The sequence below is a fragment of the Papio anubis genome, chromosome X (genome assembly GCF_008728515.1).
Source record: "Papio anubis isolate 15944 chromosome X, Panubis1.0, whole genome shotgun sequence".
Lineage (NCBI taxonomy): Eukaryota > Metazoa > Chordata > Mammalia > Primates > Cercopithecidae > Papio > Papio anubis.
In genome coordinates this window covers 95,011,231-95,030,524 of record NC_044996.1, presented here as the reverse complement: position 1 = coordinate 95,030,524, position 19,294 = coordinate 95,011,231, and positions in this window count along the sequence as shown.

Here is a 19,294-nt window from a genome sequence, read left to right as displayed (position 1 = left end):
AATTTGCAAAGCTGATAAAAGCCTTTTGGGGAAACTGCCCTCATACCCTCATCTATGCAGTCCCTGTACAGTGTTCCTTACTTGTGGTCAGTAAAGAATGTCACTTTCTAACAGGCCCAAGAGCTCCAAGTTTATCTTGGGACCTTAAGAGGAGAGGATCACCCAACTCACATGTATTTGAGGATACAAATCCATGGTTGGGCTCAGCTTTAAAAGGTCTTATCTGAGTTTCCTTGTGGAACCGAGTTCCATCAAAGCCAATCTAAAAGGCCTATGTAGAAATAGCTATTCTTGCTGCATTTTATGCAAATAATCAGGCCAAGTATAAGACTAAAGTCTGTTTGGCAAACAACTCAGTCCTATCATGATTTCTTTTAACAAAAATTAGGACTAGAGAGACAGAAATTGGGTTTCAAAACTTATCATGCGTTTGTCATTAAATTCTAGACGTATTAGTTGTTTTTAAGTTTTTGCCTACATTTTAGACCAACACTGCTTGTTCCTGTGAACCAACAGGCTCAGAAAGAACAAAAGAGATGGGTACTGTAGAAATCTGGATCAATATTCTTGTTCTGAGCAATTATCTTGCAAATCCTGCCACGTAATGGAAATAAATAGGGTGCCCATCACTCAGAGGTTTCCTTTTTCGGAAAGTAAGACGAAGAGAGCTAACCAAAGCCAAGCATCATGCGCCCAAATCTTAGCAAGCATAACTATAGCCACAGGTTGTCTGGGCATGTCATGAGACATCCTTTTCTCTACCTTGTTTGAGGAGGACTCAATTCCACAGCTTCACTTTAGCATTCAGCTGATGATAAGGAATCCATGCAGTCTCCCCAAGACACATTTTGGTCCCAATCTTAATTCCAAGCTTTGGGTCAAAGCCCTAGGAAAGAAAATTGGATCTGAGGGATCCAGAGGCAGTTGATAACAGAGGTTAAAGGTACAGTGCAGGTGAGTTTGGCTAATTCCTGCTGATTAAGCCAAGCCTCGCGTTTCATGCATAAATGTCATGCTGGTATCCATGGCATAAGTGAGGTCTAGCGAACTCCAAGGCTACTGAGAGTAGGGGGGATAGAGGCACAGGTGAGAGTGGATAATTCCTATTCTCTACGCCCTCCATGCATCATGGGTGCAAGCTGCATTGGCACTTATGGGTGGCAACCTGTTGTGGTCACTGGGACTCGGGGATACAAGGATGGAGGAAAGAAAGAGGAGTGCCTCACTTTCTCTCCCTCATGTACCCTGTGTATTTGCTGGAAAGAGAAGGGAACCAGGGATACCTGCTCCCCTCTTACTAGATGAGTAACCATTCATCTTCAGTCTGCACCCCTTTCAAATGCATCCCGAAACCCTGGGACTCCTTTGAAAAAATGCTTTCTTCTTTCTTTTCTCCTCCTGTTTCTTCTCTTCACTGATAGGTAATTGTGTCTCCATACTATGGGACACTACCCTTGGATGCATCCTCCAAAATAGGAAAAGTTAATTTCCCAAACCTTAAACTGGTTGGCTTAGGGTTGGGCTCAGGGGAAGGGAACCCAGAAGCCTGACATGCCATCAAATGAGTAAAAGTTTTTTTTTACCAGTCCAGTTGTTGGCTTCCCTCTCCCTGTACAAACTGGTAACAGGCCTCAGAATTTCTAAGCTGTCCTCACTTGCCCTTGTTTCATTTTGATATGTTTTCAAATAACCTGGTTTGTCTTGTCTCACCTTCAGGTCATCAAAGTCCAAATGGTCATGCAACAGGAGCCTCAGACAATGACACCTCTCTCTGAGGGAGATCTGACTGCCATTTTCCCAAAACAGCATCCCCTGTCAGCAGGAAGAAGTTAAGATCAGTCTTCATCCTTACCTTTATTCTTACTCTAAGGACAGTTAGATGTACTTCTTTAGAAGGGGGAATGGTAGAGACAGGAGGCAGCCAAGGGCTGCCCAGCAAAACCCCACCTTCAAGCCTAAAACAGCCTAAAGGCTGAAAAACCGGACTGCAGGCCCCAAAGAAACTCCAACCGGCCCGCACACTGGGAAAACAGGATGGAGCCATGGAATGTCGCGTCATTCGCAGAGGAGCCAGTCTCTTGAGTTCCTGTATGGTGGAGCGAGAGCCAGCTAACAGGCTTCCCTCTCACTCTGCTGAAAGTTTTTCTCTCTTTTTCCTTGCTTGCCCAATAAATTCTGTTTCCCCTCACCCTTCAAAGTGTCTGCAAGCCTAATCTTTCCTGGTCATGTGAAAAGAACCCGGATTTTCCTACAACCATTTGACTAATAAAATGTGGAATAAATGATATTTTGCTAATTCTGAGTATAGTCCTAAAGAAGCCTTGCACACTTCTGCTTTCCCTCTTGGAATCTTACTCAGCTGACATTTGAAATCCTGGGGCAATTGGCTGGAGGATGACAGACCACATACAGAAGAGATGAGACATCTTATCTGGGGCCATCTTAAAAAAATCCAGCTCCCAGTCAATCTATCAGTTGACCACATGAATATAAATGATTCCAGCAGAGATCAGAAGAACTGGCTAGCTGAGCTAAGACTAAATTGCTCATCAGAGTAAGAAGAGTTAAATAAATGAATACAATTTTAAGCACTAAGTGTTGGTGTCATTTGTTTTGCAGCAATAACTAACTAATAAGAGAGTGAATACAACAAAGTTTTTAGGTTTAGTTGAAAGAAAATGAGGAAAATTACATCTGATGGAGTGGAAATTCTGGTTATGGTGGCTTGAAGAGTTTGGTTAATCCTTTTTGCCAAATACAAGAATAAGACTGGACAAAATTCTCAAAAACAACAATTTGGGGGCTCTGAAAATATACTTAAGGTAAACAACTCATTAATAAGTGTTTAACCTTGAAAAGCTGCTAGATCTGTGCATAAAAGAATCTGTGTCCCTGCATGGGGCTGCTTCCATCCAGCCCACCCCCTAATCTCCCTCAGCTCCCAAAGTGAGAAGGATAGTTTTACTCTATGTGCCGACCAAAACAATTTAGCAGCTTTTCTCCCAGTGGGTGAATTCCATTTGGGTCAGATGGTGAAAAGCTGGGTTATTACTAGTTAAAAGTTGTATACTCATTAGGAATAAAATGGTAAAATCTGTCCATTTGGTTGCCCACGTTTGAGGTTACAGTGGGGCAAGCAGAGGATCAGACAGGAATTTAATAAAGATATTTTGAAAATGAATGCACCACAGTAGGGCTTCATATATCCTGTGTGACTGGGAAAATATGCACATGTATGGGAGAGACCCAGGAGAACTCAGGGAAAAGTAAAAGTGAAGGTAGGCTTGAGAATTGACTGAAATGTTTATTGTGCTCCCCATTTCACACACAGATTGATTGATGGATTAATTGGTCGGCTGAGTGTAGAAGCTTCACAGGCTTGAGGTTTTTTAAAACAATCTCTGGCCAAACCATTGCCTGATCACTAAGATATGCAGATACAGAGGTGACTTAATAGGAATCCAGAATAAAAAATAAAAGTAAGAATAAAAAAATTAAACAGAGAACTCAGCAGCTGCTTGCCATGAGATGACAAATTAAAATGCTAAAGCCAGGCAATTCTCCAGAAAAAATTCATATAATTAAAACAAAATCTAGAATTGCTATAAAACACTATCTAAAATATCTACTTTACAACCAAAACTTATGACACAACAAAATGGGAAAAAAAAACCCTGGCAATAGAAAGTTACTCTGAATGGGCTCAAATGTTATATTTAGCAGACAAAGCATTTAAAGCAGGTGTTATAAATATGTTAAAAATTTAAATAAAACTATATAAAAATAATTAAAAGGAATATGTGATGATCATATTCAGCTAGGTATTATCCCTGCAATTCAGGGCTGCTTATTTTTTTTACTTTTTTTTATTTTTTGTAGAGACGGTGGTCTCACTATCTCACCCAGGCTTGTCTTGAACTCCTGGCCTCAAGCAATCCTCCCATTTCAACCTCCCAAAATGTTAGATTACAGGTGGTGTGAGCCACCGTGCCCAGCCATTTTACAGTAAAAAATCCTCAATGTAATTTACATATTAGCAAACTTTAATGAAAAATCATTTGATCATTTCCATTGAACCAGAAAAAGCATTTGAGAAACCCCAACATCCATTCCTGATAAGCACTTGGAGAAAACTAGAAATGAAAGAAAATTTTCTCAACCTTATAAAGCACATTTATAAATATGATGCTACAGCTAACACCATATTTAACAATGAAAAACTCTCTGAATGCAGTAGCTCACACATGTAATCCAAGTACTTTGGGGGGCTGAGGCAGGATGATCACTTGAGGCCAGGAGTTTGAGGCCAGCCTGGGCAACAGAGGGAGACCCCTGTCTCTACAAAAAACTAAAAAATTAGCTGGGCATGGTGGTGCATGCCTGTAGTCTCAGCTACTTGGGAGGCTGAGGTGGGAGGCTTGCTTGAGCCCAGGAGGTTGAGGATGCAGTGAGCTATGTGAGAGAGCAAGACTCCATCTCTAAGAAGCAAGAAAGAAGGAAGGAAGGCAAGAAGGAAGGAAGAAAGGAAGGAAGAAAGGAAGGAAGGAAGGAAGGAATGAGGGAAGGAGGGAAGGAGGGAAGGAGGGAGGGAAGGAAGGAAGGAAAGGAGGAAGGTAGGAAGGCAGGAAGGGGAGAGAGAAAGAGAGAGAGCGAAAGAGAAAGAAAGAAAGAGAGAAAGAGAGAAAGAAAGAAAGAAAGAAAGAGAGAGAGAGAGAAAGAGAAAGAAAGAAAGAAAGAAAGAAGAAGAAGAAGAAGAAGAAGAAGAAGAAGAAGAAGAAGAAGAAGAAGAAGAAGAAGAAGAAGAAGAAGAAGGAGGAGGAGGAAGGAAAGAAGGAAGGGCTCCCCTTACACACACACACACACACACACACACACACAGAAACATACACACAAACATACACACAAACAAGATACACACAAGATGAGGAAGATAGGAATGTCTACACATGCTTTTATTCCACATTGGACTGGCGGTTCTAGGCAGTGAAGTCAGGTAAGAAAATGAAGAGGCACAGAGTCTGGAAAAGAAGAAGTAGCACTCTCTTTATTTATAAATGACATAAATACTCGTTTAGAAAATTAGATGAAATCTTCAAAAACCTATTAGAACTAATAAGCACATTTATCAAGGTAGAGAACTACAAAGTCAAGATACAAAAATTATTTGTGTTTTCATATATAAGCAATAAAAAAATTGAACATTGAAACTGAAAATATCATTTACAAGAGCATAAAATACGAAGTACTTAGGGATAAATCTAACAAAACACATGAAAGGTCTTGCATTAGTCCTTTTTCACACTGCTATAAAGAACTATCTGAGACTGGGTAATTTACGAATAAAAGAGGTTTAACTGACTCACAGTTTTGCACGGGTAACAAGAAGCATGGCTGGGAGGCCTTAGGAAACTTACCATCATGGGCAGAAGTTGAAGAGGAAGCAAGGACCTTCTTCACATGGAGGCAGGAGTGAGAGAGCGAAGGAAGAAGTGCCACACACTTTTAAGCAAGCATATCTCATGAGAACTCACCCATTATCAGAAGAACAGCAAGGGGGAAATCGGCCTTCGTGATCCAATGACCTCCCATCAGGTCCCTCCCCTGACCCATGGGGATTACAATTTGATGTGAGATTTGGGTGGGGACACAGAGCCAAACCATATCAGACCAGTACACTGAGAACTACAAAATATTGTGGTGAAAAATTAATGAAGACCTAAGTAAATGAAGAGATATATCTTAACTGGTTCAAAGACTTGATGTTATTAAGGTATCATTTATTCCCAAATTGATGTATAGATTCAATGTAATACTAGTCAATATCATGGCTGGTTTTTCTTGTAAAAATGGACAAGAAAATGCTATATGGAATATGAAATATGAAAATGAAAAGTACCTAAAATATTCAAAACAACTCTGAAAAAGAAGAATGAAATTGAAGGACTACTACCACTTTATAATCAAAACACCGTAGTATTGATGTAAAGATAGATAAATAGATTGTGGAACAAAATAGAAAGTGTAGACATAAACCCACACAGGAATGGACAACTTATTTTTTTTTTCAAAGATGCAAAAGACAGTGCAGAAATGGATAGACTTTCTTAAACAAAGTAATTGTATATCCATATGCAAAAATTAAAGTTGGGGCCATATATCATACCATAAAACTCAACTCAGAATAGACCAAAACTCCAATTGTAAAATCTAAATTTATAAAATTTCTAGAAGAAATGATGGGAGAAAATCTTCACAATGTTGGTTTATGTGAAGATATCTTAGATATGACATAAAAAGCACAGTCCACAATGTAACAAATTGTTAAATTTATTTCACCAATAGTAAAAAGGTGCTCCTCAAAAAACAATGATAATAGAATGGAAAGAAAGCCACAGACTGGGTAAAAACTCTTTTCAAAGCATGCATCTGATAAAGTACATATATCTATAATATATAAAGAGCTCTCAAAATACAACAATAATAACACAAACAACCAAATTAAAAATGGGCAAAAGATTTGAACAGATGTCAAGTAAGCACATCAAAATATGTTCAACATCTTCAGTAATTGGGGGAATGCAAACTAAAACCCAGTGAGACACCACTACATACCTATTACAGTGTCTACAATTTAAAAAGTCTGACCTTACCAAGTGTTGTGAGAATATGGAGGAACTAGAACACTCATATGCTCCCAGTTGAAATGTAAAATTGCACAGCCACTTTGGAAGACAGTTTTTTAGTTACTTAAAATGCTAAACATATACATATCATATGGTCCAGTCAGTCCACTAGTATGTATTTAGCAAAGTCTAAAGAAAATATATGTCCATGTGTTGTGGTTTGGATGAGGTTTGTTTATCCCCATTAAAACTCATGTTGAAATTTGATCCTCAATGTGGCAGTGTTGAGAGGTGAAGCCTGGTGAGAGGCGTTAGGGTCATGGGGACAGATCCTTCATGAACGGCTTGATACCATTCTCATGGTACTGAGTTCTTGAAAGGCTGGATTTCTTCTCTGAGAATGGATTAGTTCCCATGAGAGTGTGTTGTTATAAAGCCAGGACGTCTTTCAGGTCCTCTATCTTCACATGTGTCTGCTTCTCCTTTGGCCTTCTCCACCATGTTTTGACTGACACATGACCCTCACCAGAAGCCAAGCAGATGCTGGCATCATGCTTCTTGTACTTCACAGCCTGCAGAATTGTAAGCCAAATAAACTTATTTTTTTTATAAATTACTCAGTCTCAGATATTCTTTTACAGCAACACAAAACAGATTAAGACACCATGTGAACAGTTTTACCTGAATGTCTGTTGCCACTTTATTTGTAATACCCCTAAACTGGAAACAACGTAACTGCTCATTAATTGATGAAAGGTTAGTTGTGACATATTCATACAATGGAATATTACTCAGTAATAAAAACGAAGGAACTATTGATATACCCAATGTGAATGAATCTCAGAATAATTATCTGAGTGAAAGAAACCAGAAAAAATACATGGTATATCTGATTGCATTGATATAAAACTCTAGGAAATGCAAATTAATGAAAAAGAATAGAAGTCAGTTCAATGACTGCATGAGCATAAGAAGTAGTGAGCAGGGTATGAAGGATGAATGACAAAGGGTCAAAACAAAAACTTTTAGGGGTGATGAATACATTCATTATCTTGAATGTAGGGATGGTTTTACAAGTCTAAATGTATGTCAAAACATCAAATTGTACACTTTTTAAAACACACATGGTTTATTACATTACAATTATACCACAATAAAGCTGTTAAAAAATGATCATAAGTGAACTTTAATTGATAACAAAAGTGTTCTTGAACTGGATAGTAATGATGTTTGTACAACTGTAAACATTTCCCATAAGTCATCTCAATTTAGAGTTACAATGGGTGATCTTTTTGGTGTATTAACTACAATGTAACAAAAAAGTTTAAAAATTACTAGATGTATTTTCCCTTTCCTTGGTGATTTAGTAGGCCAGATTTCATGCTATGACTGGGTATGGGGGGGTGGTGATAAGTCAGAGAACTGGTCTTATGAAAGGTAAGAGAATTTGAAAAAGCTGTATGCAGAATGGGAGAGAGTAGTTACTGAGGAAACACAGAAAGCTTTTCAGGGAGCACATAGGGCCCAGGTGAAGCACATAGTAAGTACTCCATAAATACCAACTAAAAGAGAAAACGACGCATAAACTTACTTATATAACTAACACTTATTGAGCACCTACCATGTAACAGGCACTCTGTTACAGACATTATTTAATTTCAATTAATTTCTGCTCCATTCACTTAGTATATGATATGGTTTGGCTGCATCCCCACCCAAATCTCATCTTGAATTGTAGCTCCCATAATTCCCACACATTGTGGGATGATGGACCCAGTGGGAGGTAATTGAATCATGGGGGCAGGTTTTTCCCGTGCTGTTCTTGTGATAGTGAATAAATCTCACGAGATCTGATGATTTTATAAAGGGGAGTTTCCCTACACATGCTCTCTTGCCTGCCACCATGTAAGACATTCCTTTGCTTCTCCTTTGTCTTCTGCCATAATTGTGAGGCCTCCCCAGCCATATGGAGCTGCAAGTCCATTAAACTTCTTTCCTTTATAAATTACCCAGTCTCAGGTATGTCTTTATTAGCAGTGTGAGAACTAATATAGCATACTACAATGTTCACTTTTTAAAACCTCAGTGGCTGTTCTAGTATTAATTACTGTGTAAAGTGAACATCTCTATTTAGGTATCTGCCTTTGAGCATTTTATCTTAATGTATTAGTTTGTTCAAATATATAATCCCACAGGTATGTATTATAATCCAATAACCTAACCAGTCTCTCTCCTAGAAATCCATTGGTTTTGATTCCAAAAAAAAAAAAAAAATGTCAATCCTTTAGCTGTAATTTTTCATCCATCCCTAACTTTTCCAGGATGAATAGGAAAAAAGTGTTAAATAATTGTATATGTTAGCACTCCCACTTCCTGTTACCACTAACCACTTGTTCCCAGCAAAAACACGATTCCTTTAAGATCTCTGGACCTCACACTTCTGTGCAGTGGGGATTTGGGGCCTCAGGGTTGAGAAGGGCAGACAAGGACCCTGATTTCAGGGGTTTCATTATCTTCTGAGGGAGGCATACAACAAGTAAAGAATCTTCAACTCTGATGAATGTGCAGTGTGATAGAATTCAGTGGGCTCTGATGGCATGTGGCAGGAAACTATAACATTGTTCAGGGGGTACGTTCTACCCAAGTGAGTGACCAGTAAGTTCAGGTGTGAAGGCTGAGTGGTAGTTAGGTGAGTAGAAGGTGGTTGGCCGCTGACTGGAAGCTGAGTGGAAGGTGGGTGACGAACTGTCCAGGCAGTGGAGCAGCATGTATGCATGAAGTCTTGTGAGCTTGAAAGAGCATGGGGCATTCAAGGAACATACTTCTTCCCTGGCCCCAGTAGCAGATCACAGAGGATATTGGCTTACCTGGCTCACCCCCTTCAAAACTATGAGGGCACCATCTGCTTAGTGTGAGTAAGTTAAAGAGTATGGTCTCAGGATCAGACCACCTGGATTCAAATCCCACCATACCCTTTGCTGGCAACATGACTTTCAGCACATGACCTGAGATGCCTCAGCAAGTGCTTCTGCTTCTTCTGTTGTGGATTAGGAAAATGATGTCAACTATCTCATGTCAGAGGATACCTCATAATGGTCCTGTGAGGATTAAGTTAGGTGTCAGGCAAAAACAGAGACTTCGAGCAGTTTTTCTCTACAAGTTGTCTCCTGATCAATTATATACTCTCCTTAGCAGATTTAAGTTTGAAATGCACGGGCAAGCAAAGCCCAGGAAATGTAGCTAGTACCTCTGTATTAAAGAGAATGACATTATTATTAAAAGAGAGTATTTGTGTAAAGAAAGGATAAAGATGTAGTTTTGAAAATTGGCTTCAATAGAAAACAGTAAAAAAATACTGACCGGGCATGGTGGCTCACACCTGTAATCCCAGCACTTTGGGAGGCTGAGGCAGACAGATCACTTGAGGCCAGGAATTGGAGACCAGCCTGGTCAATATGGGAAAACTCCGTCTCTACAAAAAATACAACAACAACAACAACAACAACAAAAAGAAAACAGTAGCAACTATTAATCCAATATAGATATTAATCAAACTATATCAATAATCACTTTAAATGTCAGTGGTCTAAAATCATCAATTAAAAGACAGAGTGGGCCGGGCATGGTGGCTCACACCTGTAATCCCAGCACTTTGGGAGGCCGAGGAGGGTGGATCACCTGAGGTCAGGAGTTCGAGACCAGCCTGACTAACATGGTGAAATTCTATCACTACTATAAATACAAAAATTAGCCAAGAGTGATAGTGCATGCCTGTAATCCCAGCTACTCAGGAGGCTGAGGCAGGAGAATTACTTGAACCCGGGAGGCAGAGGTCACACTGAGCCGAGATCATGTCACTGCCCTCCAGCCTGGGTGCCAAAAAAGACTCTGTCTCAAAGGAAAAAAAAAAAAAGAAAAGACAGAGTGGATCAAAATTAGGACACAACAATATGTTATCTACAAGAAATCCACTTTAAATATAAAGACATGAATAGAATAACAGCAAAATGATGGATAACAATGTACTATGCTAACACTAATTAATAAAAAGCCAAGCTTACTATATTAGTTGCAAACAAAACAGAATTCAGAGCAAGGAAAATTATCAAGGATAAAGAGAATGCATCCCATATTGATAAAGGGGTCAATTCTCCAGAAGACAACAATTCTTAATGTGTATATACCTAACAACAGAGCATCAAAATATGTGAGGCAAAACCCGATAGAACTACAAGGAGAAATAGATGAGTCCACTATTGTAGTTGGAGACTTTTACATTCGAAGAGAATGTAATTGACAATTTCAGCAGGCAAAAAAATTGGTTAGGACATAGTTGAACTGAACAGAACAATCAACTGGATCTAATAGACATTTATAGAAAACTTATCAAAAAATGGCAACTTACACATTCTTCTCAAGCTCACATGGAACATTCACCAAGTCAGATCAAATTCTTTGCCATAAACCACATCTTAGCATATTTAAATGAATAAAAATTACACAAAGGCCGCAATGGTGTCAAAATAAAAATCAATAACAGAAAGATATCTGGAAAATTCCCAAATACCTGGAGGTTAAACAACACACTTCTAAATAATACACGGGTCGAGGAAGACATATCAAGAAAAATTTTAAAATATTTTGAACTAAATAAAATGAAAACACAAAAAAATTTGTATGATGCAGTGAAAGCAGTGCTTATGGGAAAATTCACAGCATTGAATACATATATTAGAAAATAAGAGAGATCTAAAATCAATGATCTAAGTTTCTACCGTAGGAAATTAGAAAAATAAGAGCAAATTAAATCTAAACTAAAAAAGAAAAAAATAATAAAAACTTAAGAGTAGAAGTCAACAGAATTGAAAACAGTAAATTAATAGAGATAATCAACAAAACCAAAACCTGTTTGTTTGTTGAAAGGTCAATGAAATTGATAAACCCTTAGTAAGGATAACAAGAGTAAAAGAGAAGACATAAATTACTAATTCCAGAAATGAAATAGGGGCCTTACTATTGATCTCATTAACACCAAAGGGAAAATTAGGAATATTATGAACAAGTTTAGTCCACAAATTTGATAATGTAGATCAAATGGACCAATTTTTCTAAAGACACAATCTATCAAAACTCACTTAAGAAGGAATAGGCCGGGCGCGGTGGCTCAAGCCTGTAATCCCAGCACTTTGGGAGGCCGAGGCGGGTGGATCACAAGGTCAGGAGATCGAGACTATCCTGGCTAACATGGTGAAACCCCGTCTCTACTAAAAATACAAAAAACTAGCCGGGCGCGGTAGCGGGTGCCTGTAGTCCCAGCTACTTGGGAGGCTGAGGCGGGAGAATGGCGTGAACCCGGGGGGCGGAGCTTGCAGTGAGCCGAGATCGCGCCACTGCACTCCAGCCTGGGAGACACAGTGAGACTCCGTCTCAAAAAAAAAAAAAAAGAAAAAAAAAAAAAAAAAGAAGGAATAGAAAGCATAAATAGTTCTATACCTATAAAGGCAATGAAATCAATAATTAATAATCATCTGGAATCAAGTTTCAAATAATCTTCAGAAATCAAAGTGCAGCAAGCCCAGATGGGTTCACTGGTGAATTTAACCTAACATTAAAGGGAAAAAATTATACCAATTTTCTATAATCTTCTCCATAAAATAGAAGCAAAGTAAATACTTCCTCACTCATTCTAGAGTCCAACATTACCCTAATACTAAAATGAAGGATGTTACAAGAAATGGAAATACAGACCAATATCCATTATGAACATAGATGCAAAAATCATCAATAAAGTATTAGCAAATTGATTCCAATAATATTTAAAAATAATTATACACCCATAACCAAGCAGGATTTATTCCAGGTATGCAAGGCTGGGCCAACATTTGCAAATCAATTGATGTGATCCATCACATTGAGAGGCTAAAGAAAGTGATGTGATCGTATAAATAGATGGAGAATAAGCATTTGTCAAAATCTAAGACCAACTAACAATAAAAACACACAGCAAACTAAGCATAGAGGTGAACTTCCTCACTGTGGAAAAGAATAACTACACACAAAAAAATCTACAGTTAGTATTATATTTAATCACAAGAAACTAGATGTTTTCCCCCTAAGATCAAGAACAAAACAAGAATGTCCATTATCACTACTCTTTTTCAAATTGTTATTGGAAAATTTTGTCAATGCAATAAGACAAGAAAAGGAAATAAAAGTTATACAAATTGGGAAGGAAGGAATCAAACTGTCTGTCTGCAGATGACATAATTGTGTAGGTTGAAAATTCTAAAGAAGCAGTAAAATAAGTCTTGGAACTAATCAGCAATTATAACGAGGTCACGGGATACAAGTATAATATACATAAGTCAATTGCTTTCTTATATACCCACAATGAAATATTTCAATTTGAAATTTAAAATACAATACCATTTACATTTTCAGTAAAAAATAAGTATAAATCTACCAAAATATGTACAGGATATATATAAAGAAAATGACAAAACCCTTCTGAAAGAATTCAAAGAAGAACTAAACAGTTGGGGAAATATTCCATGTAAATAAATAGGAAGACTCAATATTGTTGAGCAATCAAGTTCTTCCCAACTTGATCTATAGATTCAATGCAATTCTAATCAAAATCACAGTAAGTTATTTTGTCAATATTAACAAACTAATTCTAAAGTTTACATGGAAAGGCAAAAAATCAGAATAGCTATGAAAGTATTGAAGAACAAAATTGGAGGACTGACATTACCCAACTTCAAAACTTACTATAAAGCTACAGTAGCCAAGACAGTTTATTATTGGCAAAGGAATAAGCAAATAGATCAAGAGAATAGAATAGAGAGCCCAGAAATAGACTCATACAAATATAGATAACCCATCTTTTACAAAAGAAAAAAGGTAATTCAGTGGAGAAAGGATAGACTTCTCAACAAATGAACTGCTTTCATGCAGTTCTACATGCAAAAAAATGAATCTGGATATAGATTTTACATCTTTTATCAAAAGTAACCCATGTAATTGTTAATATGTAAAACACAAAATTATAAAACTTCTAGAAGCTGGCAGGGGAAAAAAATCTTGGTGACCTTGGGTCTGACTATTATATTTTGGATATAATATCAAATATACAGTCTCTGAAAGAAAAAATTGATTACAGGCTTTATTGAAAATAAAAACTGCTGTACAAAACACACTCTTAATGAACAGTCTGGGAGAAAATCTTTGCAAAACACATAACCAATAAAGTACTAGTATCCAAAATACACAAAGACCTCCTAAAACTTAATAATAAAAAACTAAACAACCAACTTAATAATGGGCAAAATATAGGAACAGATACCTCACCAAACAAAATGTACAGATAGCACATAAGCATATAAAAAGATGCTCAATGACATATGTCTTTAGGGAACTGCAAATTGAAACAATGATAAAAAGCCATTATAAACTTATCAGAATGACTAAAATTCAAAACACTGTAAAATGCTCGATGTGGAGCAACAGAAACTCTCGTTCATTGCTGGTGGGAAGGAAAAATGGTACAGCTACTTTAGAAATCCATTTGGCAATTTCTTAGAAAATTACACATATTCATACCACAAAATCCAGCAATTGAACTCCCAAATGAGATGAAAATTATATTTACACAAAAATTTGTACACAAGTATTCACACCAGTTTTATTCATAATTGCCAAAACTTGGAAGTGGCTGGTCTTAGTCTATTTTCTGCTGTTTATACATAATACCTGGACCTGGGTAATTTATATGAAAACTAATTTATTTCTTACAGTTATGGAGGCTGAGAAGTCCAAGGTCAAGGGGTCACATCTGGTGAGGGCCTTCTTGCTGGTGGGTACTCTGCAGAGTCCTAAGGCAAGGCAGAGCATCATATGGTGAGAAAGCTGAGCAGGCTAGCTATGATCTCTCTTCCTCTTCTAAGCCACCAGTCCCATTCCCATGATAACCCATCAATTCATTAAGCCATGAATAAATTAATTAATTCATGATGGAAAAGTCCTCATGACCAAATCACTTTTTTTTTTTTTTTAAGACGGAGTCTTTCACTGTCACCTGGGCTGGAGTGCAATGGTGCGATTCCGGCTCACTGCAACCTCCGCCTCCTGGGTTTACACAATTCTCCTGCCTCAGCCTCCCGAGTAGCTGGGACTACAGGTGCACACCACCACAACTAGCTAATTTTTTGTATTTTTAGTAGAGACAGGGTTTCACTATGTTAGCCATACTTGTCTTGAACTCCTGACGTCATGATCAGCCCATCTTGGCCACCCAAAGTACTGGGATTATAGGCGTAAGCCAACCACGCCCAGACCCAATCATGTCTTAAAGCCTCCCCTGCTAGTACTAGTACTGCCACACTGAGGATTAAATTTCAACATTTAAGTTTTGGAAGTGACAAATATTCAAACGATGGTACAGCCAAAATATCCTTCAATAAGTCAATGAAGAAACAAATTGCGGTACATCTATATGATGACATTTTATTCAAGGATAAGAAATGAGCTATCAGGCCACAAAAAACATGGAGGAAACTTAAATACATATTGCTTAGTTAAAGAAGTCAGTCTGGGCTGGGTGTGGTGGTTCGTGTCTGTAATTCAAGCACTTTGGAAGGCCAAGGCGGGCGGATCACAAGGGCAGAAGATCGAGACCATCCTGGCTAACACGGTGAAACCCTGTCTGTACTAAAAACACAAAAAATTAGCCGGGTGTGGTGGCACATGCCTGTAGTCCCAGCTACTCGGGAGGCTGAGGCAGGAAAATAGCTTGAACTCGGGAAATGGAGGTTGCAGTGAGCCGAGATCGCACCACTGCACTCCAGCCTGGGTGACAGAGCAGAGCAAGACTCAGAATGGAAAAAAAAAAAAAAAAAAAAAAGAAGAAGCCAGTCTGAAAAGGTTTATATATGGCATGATTCCAACTATAGGACATGATATGGAAAGAGCAAAATGTTCAGTAGTTGTCTGAAGTTTGTGGGGAAACAGGGAGTGGTGAATAAGGGATTTTTAGGGCAGTGAAACTATGCTGTGTGATACTGTAATGACGAATACCTGTAATATATTTGTCAAAAGTCATAGAAGTGTAGAATACAAAGAACAAACCCTAATATGATCTATGAAATTTAGTTAATAATCATGTGTCAACATTGGTTCATCAGTTGTAGTAAGTGTACTACAGTAATGCAAGTGTTAAAAATGGAGGAGGAGAGTGTGTGGGGGTATTTGGAAGTTCACTGTACTTTCCACTCATTTTTCTGTAAGCCTAAAACCCGTATAAAAATCCTCTATTAATTTTGAAATTAAAAACTAACTGGCTTTACTACAATATCTATTTTTGAGATATTTGGTGTTGGTGAAGTAAACTTTCATGCATTCCACAAATTATGAGTGCTTGCTATATTCCTGCACCATGCTCTCTGTTCCTAGGTTTTTTCATCTAAAAAATGGGGATAATAATAGCAACCATCTCATAAATGATGAGAAGCAGTTTAGACCATTTGAGTTAGCATTCCCTTCTCTGTTCTTAGTGTCCACTGTGTTTACTTCTGTTATGGTTTTCCTGACAATAACCCAGTAATTATCTGTTTATCTTTGTACTTTCATTAATCTGAGAAGTCATCCATATATGTGATAGAGCCTGTGTCACATGTGACTCTAAAATTTGGCATACAGCCTAGAACCTGGTGTCCAGCAGATGCTCAATAAATAATTATTTATGAATGTGGATGATTCCTATTCTGATCATTGCCCAATAAAACATAGCTATTATTTTATGGGCTATTTATTATTTGGGAAAATTCATGATAAATTAATGAATACAGGCTATTGCTGTCCTCAGATTATCTTTACTTAGAGAACGTTTTTGTAGTTGATCATTGCTGTTTTCAGGAACTCCTAGTATCAGTACATTCTGGGCTTTCTGGACTTTTTTTTTTTTGAGATGGAGTTTTGCTCTTGTTGCCCAGGCTGGAGTGCAATGGCACGATCTTGGCTCACCGCAACCTCTGCCTCCCGCGTTCAAGCGATTCTCCTGTCTCAGCCTCCCGAGTAGCTGGGATTACAGGCATGCACCAACACGCCAGGCTAATTTTGTGTTTTTAGTAGAAACGGGGTTACTCCACGTTGGTCAGGCTGGTCTCGAATTCCTGACCTCAGGTGATCCACCCGCCTTGGCCTCCTAAAATGCTGGAATTACAGGCGTGAGTCACCGCGCCCGGCTCCATTCTGAACTTCTTAATGAATAATTTCATAATATTTACAGGTAAATATGTTCCCCTTAGCTCCTAAGCTGACCTCACAGTTGGGCTTTATTTGGTAATACTCTGAAAATTTATCAAATACAAAATGACTGATTTTTAATGTAGGTTCTCAAACTGTTTTTTTATTTTTATTTTATTTTTAATGGATACATGAAAATTGTATATATTTTGGGAGTATGATGTGATGCTTTGATACACATATACACTGTGTAAGGATCAAATCAAACTAATTAGTATTAGTATATCCATCACCTCAAATGCTTGTCATTTCTTTGTGATGAAATATTTGGCCAAATCCTCTCTTCTAGCTATTTTGAAGTATACAAGACACTATTGTTGACTACAGTCACCCTGCTGTCCAATAGAACACCAACATTTATTCTTTCTATCTAACTGTAACTTTGTATTCGTTGGTTTTATCTGTTTTCATTTTGTGTCTGTTTGTTTCACTAGAGAAAGGTTTGAAAGTATATGCCTGATAATTGTTTTCTTTTATAGGGTAAAGATTTATTTGATTCAGGCTTACACTGACGGAATTAAGAATGTGAACTCAAAGATGAAAGCAGGTATCATGCACAAGTAAACAGCCTCACATTAACACAGAAAAGGCGGCTCTCCCGTTTTTGTTCTACTGACTGTGCTACTCCTTCTCTGCTTCTCTGGTTTGCTTTCTCTGTGCCCCTCCTTAGGATTCCCACTGTACTCTGCACAGATTACAGTTCCTTTTTGTTTGTTTGATTTTGGTTTTTTGAGACAGAGTTTTGCTCTCATTGCCCAGGCTGGAGTGCAATGGCATGATCTCGACTCACCGCAACCTCTGCCTCCTGGATTCAAGCAATTCTCCTGCCTCAGCCTCCCAAATAGCTGGGATTACAGGCAGGCAGCACCATGCCCGGCTAATTTTGTATTTTTTAGTAGAGAGGGGGTTTCTCCATGTTGGTCAGGCTGGTCTTGAACTCCCAACCTCAGATGTTCCGCCTGCCTTGGCCTCCCAAAGTGCTGGGATTACAGGTGTGAGCCATCGCGCCCGGCCTACAGTTCCTTTTTAAAGTCCCTTTTCATTGATGTGTTTTACCTCCAAAAAGAGATCATGAAATCCCTGATTATGAAAGGCCGTGTTTCATTGATTATGGTATGTTCAGGGTACAGATTACTTCTGGAAATATGGTGTGCATAATTGAGTGTTTGATGCTTTAATAAATTAATATATTGTAGACTGCAGAAAGGAAAAATAATGGATGCTACTTTTATAGCAACATTTATATGGCTTTTTTTTTTTTTTACAAAAAGCTGTACATATTTAATGTATACAACTTCATATGTTAAGAGACAAGTATACATCCATGAAATGATCACAACATCATCACTCTCAATGCCATAATCTTATCATTCACCTCTGAAAGTTACCTCCTGCCCTCTTTGTTTTTTTTATTTTCCTTTTTGTGGTGAGAACACTTAATGAAGATTTACCCTCTTACCAAACTTGAGTGTAAAATCATAGGTTCTGTATTATACACTAGACCTACAGATGTTATTTATTACACATAACTGAAACTTTGTACCCCTTAACCAGCACCCCCCCTCCATTTCTCCCTTCCCTCGGCCCCTGGCCACTACCACTCTACTATCTGCTTCTATATGTTTAACAATTTTAGATTTCACATACAGTACAATTGAGATCATGCAGTATTTGTCTTTCTGTGATCTGACTTATTTCACTTAGCCTAATGTCCTCCAGGTACATCTATGTTGTCACAAACAGCAGGATTTTCTTCTTTTATAAGGCTGAATATTATTTCATCATCAACAGACACTGAGGTTTTTTCCATATATTGGCTACTGTAAATAATGTTGCAATAAACATGGGAATACAGTCATCTCTTGGAGATCCAGACTTCAATTACTGTGATTTTGATTCCTATCCAATTTTCTTAACACCATGTATCAAAGAGACCATCTTTCCACATTGTGTAGTCTTGGCGCCCAGTAGATTTATTTTTGAACTCTCTATTCTGTTCCATTGTTCGATATGTCTACGTTTATGCTAGTACCATACTGTTTTGATTACTGTAGCTTTGTGACACATTATGGAATCAGGGAGTGTGATAACTCCAGCTCTGTACTTGCTCAAAATTGCTTGGCTATTCAGGGTCTTCTGAATTTTAGGATTGTTTATTCTGTACAAAAATGTCATTGAGATTTTGATAGCGATTGCATTGAATCTTTAGACATTTTGGGAATTATGGACATTTAATAATATCAATTCTTATCAATCCATGAACATGAGGTATATTTCCATTTATTTCTGCTTTTTAAAAAATTATTTGTGAATGTTTTGTAGTTTTCAGTGTAAAACCCTTTTACCTCCCTTACCTACATTTATTTGTT